This window comes from Gavialis gangeticus, unplaced genomic scaffold, assembly GCF_001723915.1.
Source record: "Gavialis gangeticus isolate Ggan-Ray unplaced genomic scaffold, GavGan_comp1, whole genome shotgun sequence".
Lineage (NCBI taxonomy): Eukaryota > Metazoa > Chordata > Crocodylia > Gavialidae > Gavialis > Gavialis gangeticus.
The window spans coordinates 87,517,154-87,530,416 of record NW_017729031.1 but is presented as its reverse complement, the minus strand read 5'-3'; the positions used below and the strand labels follow the sequence as shown (position 1 = coordinate 87,530,416).

Below are 13,263 nucleotides of genomic sequence, written 5' to 3'. Positions count from 1 at the left end.
GGCTTCTATCACAGCAGGGAAGTCCCGGTCCCTGCACAAGAAAATGGAGGTGAAGAATTGGTTAAAGAGGTCTGCTTTCTCCTCTGACGCAACCACCAGATTGCCCAGCGTATCCTGCAGGGGTCCCACATTACCCGGCACCTTCTTCATCCTCCCAATATATTTGAAAAAGGACTTTTTGTTATCCTTAATCTTGGACGCCAGTCCAAGCTCCATGTCCGCCTTGGCCTTCCTAACAGCTCGCCTACAGGCCCGAGCAGAGGAGGTATACTCCTCTTTGGAGATTTCACCCCCCTTCCACCGGGCGTACACCGCCTTTTTGGCAAGCATGCAATCTCGGACGCCCTTGGTGAGCCAGGGGGGCTTACGGACACTCCTGCCCCCCTTGCTTCTTGTCGGGATGGACACCCCTTGGGCCGTGAGTATCATTTCCTACAAACCTGCTGCACAGTCACCCCCCCCAACCCCCTGACCCTTTTTCCATGCCCTCAGCTGCTAGGATTTGGAGCTCTGGCTGCAGCCCTTCCTTCAAGTGAGGGCAGATGGGTCCTTTCCTATGTCCCTTTGCAAATAATTTGGGCTTTGCTGAGTTGGCGCATATTGTGACCTGACCTGGGATTTTCAGAAGAGCATCATACCTTTCCAAAGAGATGGGTGTCCTGAGTTTCCCAGCACATGGGGGGGGCGGGGGGGGCGAGGTACAGCATTGCACACCTCTGTGTATGGTCTTACTGCTTGAGTCAGAGATGCATGGTGTCACTGAGGCTTCTCACAATAGTCACGAGTAAACAAGGAAAGTGGGGGAAATATTCCTTGTTGTTTTCTTTTGGGCCTTTCCATGAGTGCCAGGCAGATGTAAGGCAGCCTCACTGCTATGTTTCTAGGTACCTGTGTCAAAGGCATAGGTAGTAGGCAGGATGGAGATGATGCAATTCCAGTAACCACAACTCAGGGACAGTTTCTGTTCTTTTGCATGCTACTATAAGCATAGAAGAGTCCATTAGTAAAGATCCCCTTGCCTCCCAGGTCCATCACAAGACTAGGCATAGAGCTCATATAGTTGATACACATCAGTATCAGTAGCCAATGGCACACACCACATCCTGCTGTCTTCGGTTCCCTGATATGATGCACAGCTGGGTCACCTCACGATAGCTTGTGGCACAAATCCACATTTCTGAATCTATAGCAAAACACTGCTAACTGCTCTGCTGTCACACCCTCTATCCCTCCTTCATACTGATGACATGAAGAGGGGACTTAGGCCCTCAATCTGCTTGAATTAAGAGCCCATCTTAAATCTGTCCCCTGGAGGATCCTTATCTTTACTGTTTAACCACCATACTTAAGTTAACAAGTCTGAGAGTTTACAACATACAGCTTGGTTTCTTGGGCCATTTTTTTGTACAGTAAAATCAAGTATTGCTGAAGTTTAGGATCTTGAGCTATCTGTAGATGTTATGAGACACTTCATCTCACTGCTGTCTGAAGGTTCAAGCATTTTAGAGTTATTGCACAAAAATCTCAGAGCCATGTTCTCCACTAGTGGAAATCATCACGGCCTCATTAAATCAGTGGGGTTGTAGCACTTTACACAAGAAGAAGATTTGGGTTTTAAGTGGCCGGGAAGGAAATCTCACCTGAGAGAGAGAGATGACTCCCTTAAAAAGCTAATTTAGGCTATAAGAAGTACTAAAATTCACTCAGAAGGTTGCATGACATCCTAGGTTGTATTAATGTACAATTACAATCAGGTAAATTAAGAGCTAAAAGCAGATTTGCTCTAACAGTTATCATTTTGCTGCCCACACAGCCACATCGGCTAGGCACAGACATTCGGAAAGCCTAAGGTGGACTCGATCTAAGTTACCCAGTTCTCTGTAAGCACAGTTTAAATCAGTAATGAATAGAACACACATTTGCCCTTTGCTTGCAGGGAAAGGGAAAATCTTAGACTGGGTTCTGCCATTTTGAAACCAGTCTGTGTGCGCCAAACTTCTGTTATGTTATGGGTATAGACCAGTTTCTGATCACTTATACTGATAAAAGTGTAATGTCTGTATCTGGCCTTAGGGAGCAGATTGCTACCAAGAGTTCTACCAAAAATGCCAACAAGCTCTTTCAGAAAGGGATGAAGTATAAGACAGCAGATAGACGGAAGCAAATAAGGCATAGACTGGGAGCATTATGTGCTTCAATTTAAAAAAATGCAGCATTTGGAAAATAAATGTGTCAAACTCCACAGGACCTTGCAAACTTTCTCATGGGGAACCAATATAGTTCTGCAGTCACTAAGCACAGAGCATTTCTATTCTGACTTATCCAGAAGAGAAATAGCAGCTTAACCACCATGACACAGTAACTTCTAAGGCTGGTAAAGGAAAAACCCACAAGAGACTTCAGCTTTACATAAACCACAAACTTTTTCTGCTCTCATTACGTTGCTATTACAAACAAGTACATTACAAAGGTAGTGTTGCTATCAGTAACGGTTTTCACCACTAGATCTTTAACTGTTCAGTTGATTGCTATGCTCTGGTGTCTTGTAAGCAATATGACAAATATCCGCAGCATTGGGAAATTCTCTTGGAATGATGCACTAAGATAGCTAAGGACCTGGCCTCCTCTTGCTGGACTTGCAGCTATTTTAGATCCTACAGAGAAGGCCAATTGAGTTTATAACATTTCTCAGTGAGCTGTGTGGCCATAGTCATTGTAAAACCAGTTGAGAAATCAAAGGTCAAACAGAGTGCACTTGCTATTTCTTAGCTTGTTAGAATATAATGAAGGAAGGAAACTGTCAGAGAATAAAGAAGTTATTTACAATGAACTAGTAGTTGTGCCTTTCCATGTGTCCACAGCTGAGGAGGGCACCCACTTTGCAGTAAGGAAAAGCTATGCCTATTGTGGGAATAAACTCTTCAGTACTTGAAGCTACATATTTGAGCTGTAGCTACAAATATTTCACCCTCTTCCCACTTATTGGATGTGTCTACATATTAATGCATCGTAATTATGGTGCATTAAGGTTAGTACCTGTAATAGCAGGTACTAAATCAGGGGCGGGCAATTATTTTGGGCAGAGGGCCACTTACTGAGTTTTGGCAAGCCATCAAGGGCTGCATGATAGGCAGCCAGGGGCAGATAAATATTAATTTTCTAAATTTTTTAGGGGCCCCGCGGGCCGGATAGAATGGCCTGGCAGGCCGCATCCAGCCCCTGGGCTGCATTTTGCCCACCCCTGTACTAAATGCTCTGTAATCGGTGCTACTGCGCATTAGCATAAATGAACTCTTTTTAAGTGACGTTAAAGCATAATAGACTAAATTGACTGTTAGCACGTTTTTTGCTAGCTGTGCTAATGTGCAATAGAATTAGCCTTCTGCACATTAAGAGTCTCATATAGACACACCCACTGTGTATTAGTTAGATTCCCCAGAGATTGCATGTGACTTTGCAGACAATATAGCTGATAAGAGTCCAATACCAACTTAAGAGGGGGCCAAAGAACTACCTTGTCTTTGTGGAAAGTCATCAGAGCTTATAACTCGCTGATTCCCCTGGGAGATGTAATTGCTACTAAACTGCCACTGAGAGAGAGAGGTGAATAGGAAGCACACTCCTTGAAGTGTACTTCACAAAAGAATCTGCACTTATCTTAGGTGATTAGGGACTTCTTAGGTGATAGCTCTTATTGGACCCACTGTATATTACACCTCTCCTTTTACAATCTTCTGCACTGAATATTTAACAGCATTAAGGGTTGCTCATACAAAGTGCTGCTTTCTCAAAGATTGCAAATGCTTCATTCCTAAGACAGGCAATATGGTAAAGAATAAAGGGTACTTACTGCTTGTTCAAAATGTTGATTGTAACACCTATAGAATCTAAATTTTATTTTATTTTATTTTTTAAAAGTCAATCTCTAGCCCTTATGGTTGCAAAGATAATCCTTCTAACTGAACTCCAAGCAAGCAAATACAGTGCTGTCTGCCTGAGTCTGCAGACAGACCTGCAGTGATGCAAACACTGCTGAGTGAAAATGACCATGCTGTAGCATGCCCTGAAATCCCACCTGTTTCAAAATTTCTAAACAGAAGCAATATGTATTCTCTTCTGAAGGTGGATAGTTAAAACAGAGAGCACCATCTACTGGACTATAGAATATCTGGTAGTATTTTTAAGTTTATAGAGTCAATAAAGTTTTTGTCATTTTGCTGTGACACTTAACATGGTAGGAATATAGGAAGTGCCAGACTGGATCAAACCATTGGGCCATATAGTCCAGTATTCTGCCTCCATCTGTGCCCAGCATCTGCTACTTCAGAAGAAAAGGTAAGTTACCCTCAAATGGGCCCTTATGAAATACAGTAACTTTCTTCTAATTTATCATAGCTGAATATTTGCTGATGCTTGGAAGAAGGAAAGTTGATACCTCTCCCAGACCTGGGGAAGAAAATCCTTACTAATATTTAATTCTGAATGACTTCATTGTCCATATCAACGTTAGAGGGTGTTTAATTGATTCTGGTAAACTCTTAGCACCAGTGATATCTTGTATCAAAGAGTTCAGTGGGTTAATCATGGGTTCCAAAATAATGTATATCTTTTTATGCATTGTTCGTTGTTGCTCTTCAGTTTCACTGCCTGTCCCCTGGCCTTTCTACTGTCAGAGGTGAAGCCTAGATATACACGATCAACTCCTATATTATTCATGCTGCTGCCAGCTCTCATCATTTTATTACAAATGAGGTAATTGCTGATGTTGTCATAAGACCCCAGCATCTAGAGTCAAGTTATCGTGTGAAAACTTCAGTTTTTATTTTGTAAGAACAAATTTCTAGTGCTTGTTATCTAAAAAGTATACCTTACATGCATTATTCATAGGAATCTCACCATTTCAAGTTATTTTTTTAGATTTGGCTCCTGAACTTCCAGTGTTTTGAAATAAGTGATCTTGCAGAATTTTGTATAACATTTGTTCTGTTGCCTTTTCTCAATTCCGCTCTAAGAGTTGTCATGTCAGTTGTCGAGCCCAGTCAACAAAGCAAATCTTTCATCCCTGCACTGTAAGCAGAACACTCAAATCACCTCCAGTATCTTTGCTCCTATTGTCTGGGGTGCAGGTGAAGTCAAGCCCCTTGGCTATAGCAGCTACATCTGTGATAGGAAAGCCACCCTGGGCTGGGCTTCCTTCTTTATGCTCATAAGGGTCAGTGGAGCACAGATCTTGCCTCATTGCCAGTTCTTTGAATCACTTAACATCCCTTAGGAAAAGAGGGGAACAGTTAAAAAATCTGCATCTGCTCTGTATGGGAGAATAGCAGTCAGTTTTCAGGTGTGTTGTTCAGTAATTGCCTTCATTTCAGAAGCTCAGCCTGCTCCCTGGTCGCAGAGATGCCTGTTGCAAAGAGGGAGGAGCTGGCTGCAGCTGAGCCCTATGTTGCCTTTGCATAGTGACTGCACCTAGTGTGGTGGGGGTCTGATCTTCACTCAGACCTCTTTGTACTACTAAATTAAATATTAAATAATAACATTTTGCTCCAAAAAAAATTTCAAATAGATTATAAGTTCTTAGGGAACATGTCTTCCCTGGAATTTGTGTGATGCCTGAGTATTACTCTAGTACAAATAATGTAGTAATATAGACTGTCTGGTGTCTCAAGAATTACACACAGCCTGCGGGGGAAAAAGCTATTGCTTCTCAAGGTTGAACTCTTACCCCCACCCTTTTTTTTGTAATTTTATTTTCATTATCCTTTCATTTTCATCCAAGCAAAAGTGAAAACAACCCTACTTACTAAACCATTTTAGTACAGCTAAAGCTTTCTGCGAACATTGGCAAATGTTGTTGTTGGTAGTCTTGCTAATTCCAAAGATAGGTTACCAAGTTTGTTGTTGCTGCATTTAATTCATAAGGTATCGTAAGCAAAAGCACTGATTTTTTTTTTGCCAGAAAAAAGAAAAATACTTGGCTTTCCTTTCCTGTCTAAGATTCTCATCCCTTTTTCCCTGCTTCAGTTTTTCTGTCTTGCAAGCCTTCATTTCTTTGTCCCAATTAACACTTCAGCCGTTCCAAATTTCTGTTTTTCCCATCTTTCTTTTTACCCTCCAAGACACTTTGAAGTTATTTTTGTAGAATGTATAGAGTGAATGGGGAATGGTCTGAATGGTCTGGGGTGCTTGTTTGGGGAAATAAGGAATGGGATTGGGAAATACAAGTATCAAATTATCTGCTCTTAGTGAGTTACCATATTCTAAATTTTAAATTAGTAACTTTTCTGAATGTTTGTTCTTTGCAATTCACTGGGACTGCTGTAGCTCATAATAATAATACTGAGTAATCCCGGCACTGAATTATTGTATGTTGTCAATAACTGTTAAATACATTGCCCTGAAATGCTTATATGCTAGAATTGTCATGTGGGTAAGGCCACTCAACGCTGTCAAATGCTTTTTTGAGGGCCTTCTACCACTAGAAGAAAGGCTTCATTTTGTCCTTCTAGGACTAATGAAAGAGATGTTTTTGGTTTTGGACATGATGTCAGAGTTCCAGAATCTCTAACATTTATATGTCACTTATACAACATTTATATAAGAGCTAGAACCTCTTTCCATTGTTTTCCTCTCTGTACTCAGCTATGCTGTCTTCTACCACAGGAAGGCAAGTAGGAATAGAAATGATGGAAGAATTATAGAACGATTATGGTTGTTCCTGTACTTGCTAAGGGTTCCAAGACCTCAGTGCTCTACATCTTTATCCAAAACTTTGCTCAAGAAAGTACTTACGAGAGGTAAATAGTTTAATAAAATTAGAGCCATATTTAAGGGTTCTTATGATTAGGGATGTTACCCTAATATAAGAACCAACTTTAAAGCTGTGCAGTGACACATTTTATTCTAAGCACAGTCGGTGTCCCATATGCAGGTTCATTAATTCTTTACAACAATTAGTATTTTATTCCCAAGAGCAAGCTGTGTTAGACTGTAATTATTTTCCTTCCAACTGGTTTGCTACAGAGTTTTTATTTTGATAAAAAGGGGGTACATCTACATGTGACGCCACATTGCCATCGTAGTGTGCTATGGTGACATAGCATCCATGGGTGTCTACACATGACCAGCAGCTATGTTGCCATAGCAATGTGCTCTCCTGGTGTAGTGTGCTGCTATGGTGAAGTAGCTGCTATAAATAACCATGCACTGTGCATATGGCGCAGTATGGGCTGTTACTGTGCTGTGATTTAGTACTTTCTTTTGGAAGTACTAAATTATGGCACAGTAACAGCCTGTACTGTACCATACATACAGCACATGGTTATTCCTTTTGGAAATCCTAAATCACGGTGGTTATTCCTCTTGGAAGTACTAAATCACGGTGCAGTAACAGTGTTGCCATAGCAGCACGTGTAGACATGCTCAGGGTGTCCTCTAATCATGCCTCGATAGCCAGTTTGCCCAGCTTCTGTTTTCCAGTTCTCAATGCTTGTTGTTATCCTAGGTTATAGAATTCCATCCTTTACTAATCTTTTTTGTACAGATCTGGACACTCTCTAGTTAGTTGCCCAGAGCTTCCCACAAACTGTTAATTCAAATAAGATTAAGCTCTGTAATAGTTGTGTACACTCACAAATATCTTTGAAAACTGTGGGATTGTGTTGTTTTTGTTTGTTTGTTTTGTTTTTTGTGAGGTTGGTGTTTTGCTTTCTGTTTTGAGGCGGGGTCATTTATGTTTTTTTAACAACAACAGTTATGTGGACATCGCTGCTGTGCTAGAGAAGGTATCAGAAACTGGTTTTTTAAATGCCATTGCACCAGTTGCATTATCAGGCCTAAGGGCTGCATTCGTGGTAGCAACTGAGTCATGTTAGCCTCAGGTATCAGGTCAGTTTTTCAAATCTGAGTAGACCAAGGTCTACCCTTTTAGGAAATATGCTAACAATTGTTCTCCTTACTAAATCAAGTCCTCATCTATATAGGCCTCGCAACAGAATATCACAGTTTGTGCAAGAGTTTAGTTCTGGACAAACAAGGTTCTAACACCATTAGGCTAATCATCACTGATGGGAAATGTATCATGTTTCAGAATAAGAAGTGGTGTTCTTCTATATGACCCCATTCTACCTGGGCCTATTTCAGTCACAACCGCCAGAACTGCATAATGAATTTGTAAGCTTTTAATAAATAAGGACTTTAGCATCGATTTATAGATGTTAGGGTCGGAAGGGACCTCAATAGATAGAGTCCGACCCCCTGCATAGACAGGTAAGAGTGCTGGGTTCAGATGACCCCAGCCAGATGCCCATCTAACCTCCTCTTGAAGACCCCTAGGGGAGAGCACCACCTCCCTGGGGAGCCCATTCCAGACCTTGGCCACTCTAACTGTGAAGAAGTCCCTCCTAATGTCCAGTCTAAATCTGTTCTCTGCTAGCTTATGGCCATTATTTCTTGTGACCCCCAGGGGCGCCTTGGTGAGTAGAGCCTCACCAATTCCCTTCTGCATGTTCTCATAGCTCTCACACAGTACTCAGGAAAAAACCCATCCTAAATCCTTTATTTTGGTTAGGGAAACCACAATGGAACCCTACTAACAAGAGTTGCTAGTAGAGCTTCAGGCCTCCTATGAACTACAAAATTAACAGGTTGTGCCTTGACATCACTTAGCCACTGTAGCATAATTGCATGTGACTAGGGGACCTCTGGCATGGACCAGATTGCACTAAATCACAGCTTCTCCTTCTGGACACTGCCACTTGTTAGCAAGTCATAACCACTCAGAATTTGATGTTTACTAAATGAGAATGGTACCAGTGAGGGCCCCTGGAAGGCAGTGGTGTAATAAACAGGGGTTCTGGTATGGAAAAGATTGAGAATCACTGCAGTCAGATTAGAAAACAAAATGCATGATCTCCTCAGACTTTCCAGAATCCCCTCTTCAAGTTATACAGATTGCAGACTGAGTTTTACTGTTTAGGATGTTAAAATGCAAATGCTTCCAGCAAGATAAAACTTTGCTACTAGCTTGTTTGCCAAAAGGTGCAGGAGTTCCATGTAGAACAGTTTTCTTTAAGTGAGAACAAATTATGCACCTTTAAACCCTCACCCAGGCTTCTGCCAGATTCCTCTTGCCCCTCACTACCAGTACGTGTTTGTCACAGTTTATGTGAGAAAATCTTCATGGCAGGCCCTTTTTCAATTACTGGCCCATATCACTGTCTTTTAGGTTAGATCAGGGCTTCACTTTGCAGCGTAGATGAAAATAAAACCTGCTTGAATTGTGTTTCTGAACTGTGGTTCCCTTGGATTGCTTGTGAGCTGAGGTTCTACTGCCACAGGCTGTGATAGGAACATGATCAGGACACCACTGTGGTATAACTTAATGACCCAAAATGGTAAAATCTGTCATGCAGATGGGCCTTTATCAATGATGTTTGCCTTCTTCCCACCCCCCAATGCCTGACCCCTTTTAGGAGTGATTCTGAATCGCAGCATCTGCTTGCTTCAGCTGCTGAGATTAAAACTGGAAAAGAAAATGATCAGTGAGTCTTTCTTTTCCCTCAAACAATACGGAAAATCTTCTGAAACTGACATGCTCTGTACAATTTGAATCAAAAACTCTGCATTAATAAGCACGCCTTTGGACCCTAAGAAGTGTCTTTTGTGTTGGGTTCTCCCTGAATTTTAATAAGCCCGGCTTTTTACAAAGACCAAAAAAGAAACAGACACACACACAAAGACAAATTTCATTAGGCTCTAATCTCCAATAGGCAGCCCCTTCTTTGACAAATACGCTCCTGCAGATTTCTAAACCCTTTCAGTCAAGCAACACTTTTTTTTGTTCTCGCCAAAATAAAACTCGTTGCAGAAAGGCGCACCCCAGATCTACGTGCAGAGCACAATATGTTGACATTAAGCGACGTGATGATTAAAAGGGTAACACCTTTTCTGAAGGTGAGAAGTTGTTAATGAGGTTCCCACACTCTAGCATCTCAGTCAACCCTTTGATTAAAAACATGCCGAGTGATGGAAGCTGAATTATTTGGATTTCAGGAATAGTGGTTGTGGTTAGGGGCAAACCAGAAAGGCAAGAATGAAAAAATAATGGAATTCTAGGCAAATTTGCTTATTTTGGAAGCATGGTTAGATCAGAGAGTGAGAAACAAGGTGCTTAGGGTATATAAATTGTAGCAGAGCTTGATACATATGAACCTTCCTTTTTCCAAGAGATTACTTGGAAAAAGGATGGTGGTTTGTAAACAGAAATCTCTTTATTAGACATCTTCAGTCTCCCTTGCACTAGAAAAATGAGGTACTTTAACCGGTCCAGTATAGATATGGTAGTACCACTCCCTTCCCACCCTCCTTCTACTGTGGATGCAAGTGTATTGGTAAAAGGATGTCCCGTTTTACTAGCATATTGTATGAGGTAAGGCTAAGATTTTTGGCATAGTAATCAGTAATTCTCACAGTGGAGGTACAGATAAGAGAGTAATAACCATAAAAGGTTGCAGAGGTTCTTGTTGCATGATTAGAACAGCCAAACCAGAACTTGATTGAGTGCATCTTCTGCTGAGGAGACCTACTGTGGCTGAGTTGTTGTAGAAAATTAATGCCCCCATTGTTTCCTATGGGCCAGCATCCCTGCCTGAACAACACCTTCCATGTTCCTATGCATTCTCCCCTCTGAGTGATAGGATGCATCACAAGAGTCTCATGGTTTCCATGACCTCCATGGTTGCCATAACAAAACAGTAGCTGGACTCAGAACTTCATCTGCACTAAAATTTGTATCAGTTTAGAATCATAGGAAAGTAGGACTGGAAGGGACCTTGGAGGTCATCTAGTCCAGCCCCCTGCTCAAGGAAGGATCAGTCCAGACTAAACCAGCCAAGTCAAGTGTCTGTTTAACCTTCTCTTAAAAATTTCTGAGATTTCACAGCCTCTCTGGGGAGCATGTTTCAATGCTTAACCATCCTCATAATGAGAAAGTTCTTCCTAGTATGTAGCTAAAATATCCCTTATGCAGCTTGAGACCATTGCTACTAGTCATCCTATCCTCTGTGGTCAGAGACAATAGCACATCTCCATCCTCTTTGTAATTACCCTTTAGGTATTTGGAGACCATTTTTAAGTCCTCTCTGGATGTGTCTACACATGGCGCTACAAAACCATGGGCAAAAACTGCGATGACGCGGCTACATCACCATAGCAACATGTTCCCTCATTATAGCATGTTGCTACGGTGATGTAGCAGCTAAAAATAACCACGCGCCACCAGCACAGCACAGTATGGGCTGTTAATGCACTGTCATTTAGTTTTCCTTTTGGTAGTACTAAATTTGGAAGTACTAAATGACAGCACAGTAACAACAGCACCTTAGGAGCACGTGTAGACATGCCCTCTAAGTCTTTTCTCCAGATTAAATAATCCATGTCCTTTCAGCCTTGCCACGCAGCACATTTTTCCCCGATCTTGAAGGCTAGGGACAGAAATTACACATAAACCAGTATAAGTGATCGGAAACTGGTTCAAATCTGTAACACAACAGAAGTTCAGTTCACATAAACTGCTTTCAAAATGGCTGAAACCAGTTTAAAATAAGCCTTAATGGATGTATTGCCAGACTCAACTGATTTAGGTTAAATAGGTTTATTGAGCTTCTGTCCCAGATCCCCTCCAGATTCAAGTCAACTCTGTCTGGATGCTTTGTGCTTGTCCTGCAAATCTCCCTCCCCCTGCTCACAGAGTGGGAGGGCTAGCCTTGGCCCAAGCTGTCTGCTCTAGTGGGGTAGGGAGGCCTGCTCTAGCACCCTGTGGCTTTTGGCCTGGGCCATTGCATGTATATGGCTGCATTTCTGGAATCAAAATTGAATGTCTGTTCACTTGCTTATCGGTTCAATCTACAAATCTTAGACTTACCTGTGAAGATTAAATCAATTCAGCCTCAGGCTTTTTGACTGTCTGTATTCAGCCCAATTGTTTTTTGTTGCTTTCTGCTGGACTCTTTATAATCTGTCCACATCTTGAAGTATGGGACCCAAAATTGGGCACAGTACTCAAGGTGAAGGCTCACTGGTGCTGAACAGAGCACAGGAATCACTTCCTTTGATTTGCAAGTGATAATCCTGGTAATACAGCACAAGTGATAATACAACCTGATATGTTTTGCTTTTTGTTTGCAACAAGAACACACTGTTGGCTTGTATTCAGCATATGGCACACTGTAACCTGTAACCTCTGTGAATTGGAAATGTAAACCAGGCTTTACATCCATGCAAGAGCACTAGGTTCTCATTTACACCAAACTCCTATCAAACAAGTATGTTTTTAATTTATGCCTCTTCTTTCAGTGCAAGTCTTTCTGTGGACACCTGCATCACACTTAAATATCTAAGTACTGACAGCCAAAAAGCCCAAGGCTGAATCAATTCAGTCTTTGCAGGTTTCCGATCACTTATACCAATTTATGTGTAATTTGTGTCTCTAGCCCTCCTGTGCTGTATTTGCTGCTGACTTAAACTAGATTGAACTAGGCTTTTTTAAAATTTCAAACGTCACCAAAAAGAACTGATTGGCTGGATCCAGACATACAGGGACATACGGTTTGTGGCACCACAACTCTCTTTGTGGTGCCACAACTGCATGCATTGCATGTTAAACTGAGTACAGTGCTGTTACTTTGCAGTGCCAGGGCAAAATGTGCTACTGGGATTTCCTGGTAGTAAAAAAAACAAACTTGAAGGAAAAAGCAGCTCAAAGTACACCGAAGTCTCATGCATTGGGACAGAGCAGGGCTGTTTACTCCCCCATCTCTGTGCACTGTGAGCCCCCGCCATACTGAAGCACCCTGTGCCCCAACCAACTGCTTTCTGGCTGGCTGGGGTGCACTGTGGCTCAAGGCATGGAAGCAGGCAGCCCTGGGCTGTTTGCTCCCCTGTCTCCATGTCCTCAGTGCAGGGGCTTTACTGTGGAGCCCCTTTGCTGAGGCACACTGCACCCTAGCCAGCCATGGGTTGCCTGCTTCTCCATCTCAAAGCTGGTGGAGAGCAGCTGGCTGGGGCATGGGGTTCCTCAGCACAAGGGCTCCGCAGCAGGCAGAGATGAGGGAGAAAGGGGACCTGGGCTGCCTGCTCCCCCATCTCCCCGTGCCACTCGCCAGCTGGCTGGGGCACAGGCTACTGGTTAGCCCCTCATCGAGGCACCCTGTGCCCTAGCCAGCCCCCCGCAGCAGCATATGAAGCAGTGGGACAATGTGTCCCACT

At 42.4% G+C, this 13,263-nt stretch overlaps 1 pseudogene; it reads left to right on the top strand.

The window, feature by feature from the left end:
- The first annotated feature begins 6,705 nt into the window (after positions 1–6,705).
- Positions 6,706–13,263, top strand: part of LOC109301645 — an 83,075-nt pseudogene continuing 76,517 nt past the window's right edge.